This window comes from Triticum dicoccoides, chromosome 7B (assembly GCF_002162155.2).
Source record: "Triticum dicoccoides isolate Atlit2015 ecotype Zavitan chromosome 7B, WEW_v2.0, whole genome shotgun sequence".
Taxonomy (NCBI): domain Eukaryota; kingdom Viridiplantae; phylum Streptophyta; class Magnoliopsida; order Poales; family Poaceae; genus Triticum; species Triticum dicoccoides.
In genome coordinates this window covers 606475898-606486557 of record NC_041393.1, presented here as the reverse complement: position 1 = coordinate 606486557, position 10660 = coordinate 606475898, and the positions used below count along the sequence as shown (strand labels likewise).

The 10660-nt window shown below is 52.2% G+C and overlaps 1 pseudogene; it reads right to left on the bottom strand.

The window, feature by feature from the left end:
• Positions 1-2229: 2229 nt before the first annotated feature.
• On the bottom strand, positions 2230-3247 carry LOC119339192 (annotated as a pseudogene).
• Positions 3248-10660: the final 7413 nt, after the last annotated feature.

The window sequence follows — 10660 nt, the reverse complement described above, 5'->3', positions numbered from 1 at the left end:
GCCGCCAGGCCAGCTGACGAGTCGCAAGGAGAGATCAGAGATTCGTCTCGGTATACTAAGGTCCAATCAACCTCAGTTCGGCCCAATCAACCACAGGCCTCCAATTCTGCTACCGGAGTAGCGTCCCTATAGGACAGTTGGCCCATTTGCTGAGAAACGTGAGAGACGGTACACTAATGGTAATCTGACGGCTAGAAACTCTCAGATCGTGAAAACGGACGGCCAAAAATCCAAATCGCTGTGAGGGCTCGCTTTAGGTGCGGTTATACTGTCCTTAATTACAATCCCTTGGTACATTGTACTTTCTATACACTCCAACGCAGTAAAACCAAGAGCAAGGCATAGGGTATTATCTCCTCCTTAAGAGCCCAAACCTAGGTAAACCCTTGTCCATGTTACCCTCATGCCAAGTCACCTAGCTAGGATAACCTAGCGAGGGATCTGACAGATTTAGCTCCGACAGTGGTGGTCCTGCTAGGTGAATGTCGCGGCTCGATGGAAGTTTGGATCAACCATTAGATCGATTTCGACATGACCTTTCTACCGGGACAATTGTTCGTCTTCGACTGCGTCACCCCATCACCACTCGACTGGCCACCTTGACTAGGTCGAGACCTTCTCTCCAGGTCGAGTCGTAAGATTCAACGACCGCGGACTACCGCGGAGAGTTGATCTTCACGGGTTTGGCATCTCGCCATATCCAAAGCAGCAAACGTCGGTTCTCCCGATCTTGATGTCACATCGGATCTTGAAACTACCGGAAGAAGTCAATTTTTCGACCCACCCACCACCCATATCGTCTCCAACGTCGAAGATCTCACAAACATCCTCGAAGGAGCCTCCAAGGAGGAAGAAGACACAGAAGAGGAAGTCGGTGATTTTGCAGACTGCTGACGAGCAGCCATGGTGCCCTTGGGTAAGTGGCAGGCGACCTCGACCTATGAGTTCTACATGGTGGACACAACCAACGGCGACGGTGTTGGCAACTATAACAACCCTGAGGACGACCCCGATTATGACCTCGAGAGGGAGAGTCCACCACGTGCTAAAACATGTGGCAAAGAGGGGGAACCTCGGTCGCTAAGTGAGTCGGCCCCTACGACGAGGAAATACTGAACGAATCATTGGGTAACTCTCACCACGATGAAGCTCGGCTGAGGCTACTCAAGTCACCAAGGACGGTAACCAAAAATAATAATGAGCTGCTCAGGCAGATTCAAGATGTTGAGGATCGCTGGCAGCAGATCCTCCAATACGAGGAGAACCTGAAGGATGATCACAATCCGAAGGCACCGGGCGGGGCATGGCCAAAACCTGATCAAGGACTTGGATGCCGCAACGGACAACAATGTGATCTTCAAAAGCACGTGGGCGAAAACCTGAACCCGGTGCGGGAGATCCCCCCCCCCCCCCGGGGTCCGCCATGACAAGCGGCGAACTGATACCGGCAAACACACTCATGAAGCGGGGAGACATCGCATGACCACGCCAAAGCATATCGCGGAGAAGTCGAGTTCCCACCCCAAAGAGCAAGGTCAGACCCCATCTCGAGGAGGAGGCTCCTTGGATGATCTACCAGGGCAAGAATGATGCACACCATCCCACGTCACTACGAGGCTGCTATCGAGCGAGCGGCTCAACATCGCCACCAAAACTAGATCCCAGTTAAATATGTTTTGCCGACAACCCAGGATTCAACCTAGAGAGATAGTGATAATACTTGGGGTGGCACCACCCTATTGATGAGCCGAGCGGATGCCCTGGCCCCTAGGTCTCTAGAGGTAGCTCTAGTACACCCTGACCTACCCCAGTCACATTATATGGAGATTTCTCATGATAACAGAGGGAAAAGGACCCCCTGTCTTATTCTTATAGAATAGAAGATGAGTCCTCGAACCTGGGTCAGCGACAGCTCACCTTGGAGCTTTCTACCACTAGACCAAAGGAGAGTTCTCAGCTTTTCCTTTTACAAACATTCAAACTATGCTTGCTATCAATTGTTTATAAATGATACAACCAAATTTACAAGAAGATTTCTTAACAATAATAAAGATTAGTCCCTAATCATCATTTGTTGAGGAGTACAAAGCTGCTTCAGCTAAAAGAAGGAAGATGCTCTCTAAAGAGTGAGAAAAAAAAGCAAAAGTAAACCAACTTCATGGAGACCTTTTTTTTGCATGGAACTTCATGGAGACCTTGTACTCACAAATATTTATGCAATATATTGATTTATTTTGGAGTAGCGAATGTACTAGGCCGAACCCAGCAGCTCACTTCCGTGACGATCGACGCTGGTATAACCGTTTCGACAGTCCCAGCAACTAAATCATATGCATAAATATTTGTGATGGTCTTCAATGTGGCAGGCCCTGATGTTATTGTCCATCCATCCGAGCTCTCTGTCTCTAAGTTACCACGTCCTCTTGGATGGAAAGTGTAGACTTTATTCCTGTCTTCCTCCTTCACACGGATGGACTGGCCCTGGGAAAGAAACCAGCTGGTGTCCTCAAGCTCCTGGTCATCGAGGGGCGACCATGCCAGCGCTTCCATGTCCAGCTGTAAGAACTTGAAAGCACTCGCACGGGGACACGATACAATCACAACTTTCCCAACGGACGCAACAAGGTAGTGGGCGTCTTGTATGCTCCACTCTGGACAAGAGGCCGCTCTCCAGGTCATTTCCGTGATGTCGAAGATCAGGATCTGCCCGAGAAACTCGGCGCAGACAGCCCGTGTCCCGACCAGTGCCATGTCCATGACCGAAAGTGTGGAAGGATCTGCACATTGCTTCCGACAGGTGCAGTTGACAGGTATGCTTGTGGACGCACCAGTACACGTCTCCAGGGCACGCGACATGGACAGTCGGAACGACGCTCATGATCTGGATGCACGCAACAACCAGGGGAGCTCCACTTCCACACGAGGATCAGCGTAGAAAACGAAGTAGCACTTGTCGGGGGAGCGAAGCACCGGCATGTCGATCCGCCTGCCGGTGCTAGGGTGGACTAGGAAGACGACCTGCTCCTGGAAGTGGAATGGCTTGTGCCGGACCATGAGAAGCCAGCCGCAGCTCTCGAATTCGACAAATGCATCTGGAAACAGCGCGCTGGTTATCCCGCGGATGTTTCCGCTGGAAACATCGAACAGCAGCCGCTTCTTGCTGTTGTGTTCCACGGCAAAACAGGGCCAGTGGCAGCACCCTCGCCTCTTCAGAAGCGTTGTCTCTGTCGACAGCATGTGATTCCATTACCCAAGGATATCTGGCAGAAGCAATGTGGACTTATTAGAACATCAGCGGAGTACTGTATGGTGGTAAACATTGCCAACATTTGATCTGTGAACAATTTTTTACTAACATCGTTCTACCAAAATGAAAATCAAGTTTTGCCAGGCACCAAACTGGGTGTAGACGCATTTTCCACTTATAGCTGATTAAGATAAGAAATAACATAGTTTTGCTAAAAAATTCCTGCCAGAAACCAATGCTCGTACTGAATATATACAGTTAAACTTATAGCCCTAGGCCTTTGGTCTTGAACTCTAAACCTTCTATCTTAATCATTGAAAATGACAAATCTTTTGCCTAGTTTAAAAAAAAACAGGCCTCCACCTCCCAAAGGCTTTAGTTAACAAGGCTACTCTGAGTGCAACCAACTGTTAATCAAGCAGCTCTAATTCTTTTACCCAGATTATACTGGCAACTTCACAAGGAGGTGCAAGAAGAATCCAATCTGGCTGCAAGGGAGCAAGCAGCTCTAATTCCAATGATCGATGAAGCAACGCCGAACACAGAAGGTGGATGCTGAGCACAATCCTGTACCTGAAATCGGGCGGAGAGAGACGCCGGCGGAAGACGGTGCACCGTGTAGGCGTGTAGTACGTATGGACGGTGCGGTTCGTATATAAATTGGCAAAGGGCTTGTCAGGCATCAGCTGTTCTGAACCCAAACCAAGTGTCATCTTCAGTTAACGTCTTAACGACCTCCATCGAGCTGGTATCGCTTCGAGCCCCATCGGACGGTCGCCATCGAGCAGCTCAAGTTACTTACGCTGTCGACCGTCGGATGCATCTATTGTTTTACTTTTCACCTTATGTTGTCGCTACAGTGAACTATAACTTTCTCGCCTATAAGTGAGCCGGGCTGTGGCTGACTAGGTAGCGTGATTGATCCTATTCTTGCCTTTAAGCAGAAGAAATACCCTATAAACATATATCTTACAGTATCCATACAAATTCTGGATCTCAGATCCCCTTCCTCTAGTTCGATCTCTCTAGAATTCGCTTAGTTGACACCCGGGATCTGACAAATTGGTATCATGAGCATCGGTTTCTCGGCAACGACTTCCGATTCCCAGTAGAAAATCGAGAGGAGAGCCAATTCCCACCCTAATCCCTCCCTTTTCTGCGTGGATGGTGATGAGATCGGCGGTGGCCTGAGGGGGCGGAGTCTCTTCTCCAACATGGCGGCGGCGCGGCGATTTGGCGGCACAGGCAACAGTGATTATTCGGGTACAGACCAGCAGAGAGGAATGGTTGCGTGGGAACCCTTCTCACGCGGTAAAATCCCACGTCTATCGCTGATCTGTGTACCATCGGTATCGGGGGGATGAACCCCGGGCAGGCAATGGAACCCGGATCCTCTTCCAAAATAGTAGGGCCCCCATCACCCCTCAAACCGGCACGCGCCCGGCCGGGTCGCTCGACTCGGCAAGGCCCGCAGCCCGGCCAAACCCTCTGACCCGGCAAGGTACGTCGACCCGGCCTCAGCAACTGGCGTAAGGCAGCCGAACCCGGCATGACCAAGGCTTCCCCAACAAGCCGACCCCACCCGTGGCGTGCGCCGCAATCCAGCCACGGGTCAAGCTCCCGTCCCATCCAGGCCGTACGATGGGACGAGACCTCAATCACCGATGACCAAGACAACAGTGTTTCCGCCCATGCCTATGGTCAGCCGGAGCGTGGCGACAGTGCCCCTTACCTACCCGCTGACCGGGGCTGGCGTGGCAACAGTGCTCCCGCCCTCACCAGTGACGACAGCAAGCGGCAACCTGACGGAGAGCACTGTACACGACTCGACTCGGCCACGCCCTGACGATCGACAGGACGGCACACAGTCCCCCTAAGCACGCGAGGCCCGCACCTAGGGGAACCCGGCGAACCACAAGCCCTCAAGCGGGACCCAGCCCGGTATCCCGGGCACTGACAATATGGACCCACCGACTCGGCATATTACCATTGTAACCCTAGGTGGGTTGATCTATAAAACCCCCCAGGAACCCAGCCTACAGAGAGAGAGAGGTGTGTGAGATATACGAGAGGAAAACGAGCAAGCATAGGACTAGCCACCAAACCGCAACACCGGAGAGAAGGAGCAGCCCAAGCCTTGGTCAGCTTCCTTCCTCCTCATACAGCTCCAGGAGCAACATTGTACTATCGATCATCCAACTACACTCGGCAGGACTAGGGGTATTATCTCTCCGAAGAGCCCCGAACCTGGGTATGTCCGGCGTCCCACGCCCGCTCATGCCAACCTCGCCTCTGGAGCCCACCAGCGCCCTTGAGCCTCCTCCTCTCTTTAGCCATCCCTTGGTATCTGCCGTGCGCCCATCACGACAGTTGGCGCCCACCGTGGGGCAGCTCGAGGAGATGGCCGGGAGCATGCTTCAGATGGGGCCCTTCTCCTACACCAACGAGTCCGTCACGCTGGCGGACGACGTCGTCGGCGCGCTTGCCGCCTCCTTCGCCGCGCTGCGCATCTCCGATGCGTTCGCGGCCGACGAGTACCCCAGCGAGGTGCTCAACTACTCCGACTCTCCGCTTTCCCTCGGCGGTGGCATTGTCGCCAGGGCGATGGACGTCCACGTGGAGGTCTTCGTCACTGGCGACTACGCCTCCTCCTCGTCGAGCAAGACGAGGAAGGCCGCGGAAGCCAGGGCCGCTGCGGAACGGACCGAGTCGTCCGATCCGCTGCGCGCCGCGGTGCAGAGCCTCCGCATCCCCATTGGCACCAACGTCGACGCCACCAACGTCGTCGAGGCCCGATCTCAACTCGAAGAAAGGCACCAGCAGATGCTGGACCTGTCCGAGACGCTCGCTGCCACCAAGCTTCGCCTGGAGGCCGCTCAGATGGAGCATGATGCCGCCCACGGATTCGCGCCCGCCGCGGCCGAGCCAAGCTGGGTCGCCGATGTGCGCACCCGGGAAGGAGCGATCGGCCGAGCCCTCGGCGCCGTCTGAACCGTCTACGAGACCCCACTGAAGAACATGCCCGCTGCAGAGGCAGTCGCGGTCGGCCTCGACCAGCTCACGGATGAGGAGCTAAAAGAGCGCATCGAGCGGATGCGCGAGCTCCTCCACGCCACCAACGCCCAGCAGGATCGCCTCCACCAGCTCGCCAAGCCGGCGGGGTCCAGCTCCGCCCGCCTTGGCGGACCCGGCGAACTTCTGCACATGGCTTCCTCGCCACCCGGCGAGGCGCACTCCGGCCAAGCCCAGACTCGGCGCAACCCGGCCGCCACAGCCGCCGACGTCCTGGGCAACGAGCCCGCAGTGGAGACTCAGCGCGGACCCGACCAGCATGGCCGGCGTCCGGCTCTCACTGACCCAGCCCCTCGGGGCCTGGCCGCCAGTCGACTCGGCCCGCGCGCCATCGACGACGCCGACGCTCGTCACTGCCTCGATCATCTCGCTCGCTCCTTGGAGGTGGAGGAGAGCGGCGCTATCGGGCCGGCCTGCTTCGGCCCACGCATCCGGGAGGAGCCCTTCCCCAAAGGGTTCATGCTTCCCCGCGACACCCCTAAGTACAACGGGACCGTGAAGCCAAAAGACTGGCTCACCGACTACACCACGACCATCGGCATCACCGGTGCCAATCATCGTCTCGCTGTGCGTTACGCACCGCTCATGCTCCAGGGGTCGGCCCGCACGTGGTTGAACAGTCTGCCGATGGGCAACACCAACGCGTGGGTCGACTTCGAGGAGGCCTTTGTCTGCAACTTCACGGGGACCTACAAGCGACCTGGTCGCCCTAGCCAGCTCGCCATGTGCGTGCAGGGGCCGACGGAGACGGGTCGCGAGTACCTCGCACGCTGGACCGAGCTCCGAAACAGCTGCAAGGGCGTCCATGAAGTCCAGGCGATCCAGTACTTCGTCAGCGGGTGCCGAGACGGCACCCTCCTCAAGCACAAGCTCTTACGCTCCGAGCCAGCCACCATGGCCGCACTCATGGTGACGGCGGACAAGTACGCCAACGCCGACTCTGCCATGAAGATCCAGGTGGCGCTGGATGAAGCTGGCAAGGCGAAGCCGGTTCCTCCCCCGAAGCCGGCCGGCGAAAGCAGCCGGCACCAGCATCACCAGAACAACAAGCGCAAGGCCGACCAGCCGACGCAGCATCACGACAACCGACTCATCGTGGCCGCAGAGCCCGCGGCAGATCTGGCGGCGAAGCGCCGGCAGACCGGCAAGATAGCATGGCAACCCCCCGTGAGTTTCGAAGAGATGCTCGACGCCCCATGCAAGCACCACAGCGGCGCAAGACCCTCCATGCACACACTTCGGCAGTGCACCATCACCAAGCGCATCATGAGGGGAGACGTCCCGCCTCCTCTGGCTCCGGCTCCAGCTCCAGGCGCAGGACAGCCACCTCCGCCTCCACCACCGCCCCCTGCTGGCGGTGCGATGCGGAACGACGCCTACCCGGACCAGAACGCGGCCTACGTCGTCTTCACCAGCCTCGGCAACGACAAGCGCAGCGAGCAACTTCTTCGGCAGGAGGTGAACATCGTCGTCCCGGCCAAGCCGGATTTCATGCACTGGTTGGATCGCCCGATCACCTGGACCCGGGAGGATCACCTGGCAGTCATGCCGAGTCCGGGTGGTTACACCCTCGTCCTCAACCCCACCATCGTCGCGCGGCGTGATGACCCACAAGTATAGGGGATCTATCGTAGTCCTTTCGATAAGTAAGAGTGTCGAACCCAACGAGGAGTAGAAGGAAATGATAAGCGGTTTTCAGTAAGGTTTTCTCTGCAAGCACTGAAATAGTAGGTGATAGATAGTTTTGTGATAAGATAAATAGTAACGAGCAAAAAGTAAATAAAGTAAATAAAGTGCAGCAAGGTGGCCCAATCCTTTATGTATCAAAGGATAAGCCTGGACAAATTCTAATAATGAAGAAGGAGCTCCCAAGGACACATTGGGAATTATCAGTTTTCATCACATTCATAAGATTCGTGTTCGGTACTTTGATAATTTGATATCTGGGTGGACCGGCACTTGGGTACTGCCCTAACATGGACAAGCATCCCACTTATGATTAACCCCTATTGCAAGCATCCGCAACTACAAAAAGGAGTATTAAGGTAAACCTAACCACAGCATTAAACATATGGGTCCATATCAACCCCTAACGAAGCAACGCATAAACTAGGGTTTAAGCTTCTGTCACTCTAGCAACCCATCATCTACTTATTACTTCCCCATGTCTTCCTCTAGGCCCAAATAATGGTGAAGTGTCATGTAGTCGACGTTCACATAACACCACTAGAGGAGAGACAACATACATCTCATCAAAATATCGAACGAATTAGCAAGACTTTACCCATGTCCTCAGGAACAAACGTAACTACTCACAAATCATATTCATGCTCATAATTAGAGGGGTAATAATATGCATGAAGGATCTGAACATATGATCTTCCACCAAGTAAACCAAATAGCATCAACTACAAGGAGTAATCAACACTACTAGCAACCCACAGGTACCAATTTGTGGTTTTGATACAAGATTGGATACAAGAGATGAACTAGGATTTTGAGATGAGATGGTGCTGGTGAAGATGTTGATGGAGATTGACCCCCTCCCGATGAGAGGATCGTTGGTGATGACGTTGGTGATGATTTCCCCCTCCCGGAGGGAAGTGTCCCCGGCAGAACAGCTCCGCTAGAGCCCTAGATTGATTCCGCCAAGGTTCCGCCTCGTGGCGGCGGAGTTTCGTCCCGTAAGCTTGCCCACGATTTTTTCCATGAGAAAACCCTTCATATAGCAGAAGAAGGACGCCAGAAGCCCACCAGGGGGCCCAGGAGATAGGGGCGCGCCTAGGGGGGCGCCCCCCTGTCTCCTGGACAGGGTGTGGGCCCCCTGGCCTATTTCTTTTGTCCAAAAATTCTTATTAAGTCTAAAAAGTTGTTTCGTGGACTCTCAGGTCTTTTGGAGTTGTGCAGAATAGGTTTCCAACGTTTGCTCCTTTTCCAGCCAGAATTCCAGCTGCCGGCATCCCCCCTCTTCATGGTAAACCTTGTAAAATAAGAGAGAATAGCCATAAGTATTGAGATATAATGTGTAATAATAGCCCATAATGCAATAAATATTGATATAAAAGCATGATGCAAAATGGACGTATCAACTCCCCCAAGCTTAGACCTCGCTTGTCCTCAAGCGGAAGCCGAAATCGAAAAATATGTCCACATGTTTAGAGATAGAGGTGTCAATAAAAATAAAATACGGACATGAGGGCATCATGATCATTCTAATAACAGCAACATATATGGATTTTTTCATATGATTTCCTATGTTCAAGTAATAAGCAATTCACAATGTCAAGTATGGTTCAAAAACTTCATTGGGAACTAACAAACTATAATCTCAGTCATTGAAGCAATTGCAATTTATCGTAACATCCGAAAGAGCCAATAATAGAGCTTTTCAGCAAGCTCACATACTCAACCATCTCGTAGTCCCCTATAATTGTTAACACTCACGCAATACTTGTGGTTATAAAGTTTCAGCCGGACACTGAGAAAGATAGGGGCTTATTGTGTTGCCTCCCAACATATTCACCTTTAGGTGATGTCAACAATAATAGCCTATGCCAACTTACATCCAATTGGATATATGTATCATGATCTTTAAAACACGAGGAGCTTGCCAAAGGATAAAAATAAATAAAAAAAGGAAAGGTGAGTATCACCTTGACTCAAGCAATAAAGTAAAAACATAAAGTAAAAGGTAGGCCCTTCGTAGAGGGAAGCAGAGGTTGTCATGTGCGTTTAGGGTTGATGCATGAAATCTTAATGCAAAAGAACGTCACTTTATATTGCCCCTTGTATGTGGACCTTTATTATGCAGTCCGTCGCTTTAATTACTTCCACGACAAGTTCGTACAAATTTTATTTTCTCTGCACTAATAAGTCATACATATTTAGAGAGCAATTTTTATTGCTTGCACCGATGACAACTTACTTGAAGGATCTTACTCAATCCATAGGCAGGTATGGTGGACTCTCATGGCAAAACTGGGTTTAAAGATATTTGGAAGCACAAGTAGTATCTCTACTTGGTGCAAGGAATTTGGCTAGCATGAGGGGGAAAGGCAAGCTCAACATGTTTGGAAGGTCAATGACAATATACTTTAACTGAGATGTTGGAAAACATAAACCATTACGTTGTCTTCCTTGTCCAACGTCAACTCTTTTAGCATGTCATACTTAATGAGTGCTTCACAATCATAAAAGATGTCCAAGATAATATATTTATATGTGAACCCCTCTTTCCTTATTACTTCCTATTAATTGCAACGATGACCAAGGCTACGTTCATCAACTCTCAACAATTTTTATGCCTCATACTTTCTATGTGTGAAGTTATCACTATCCATA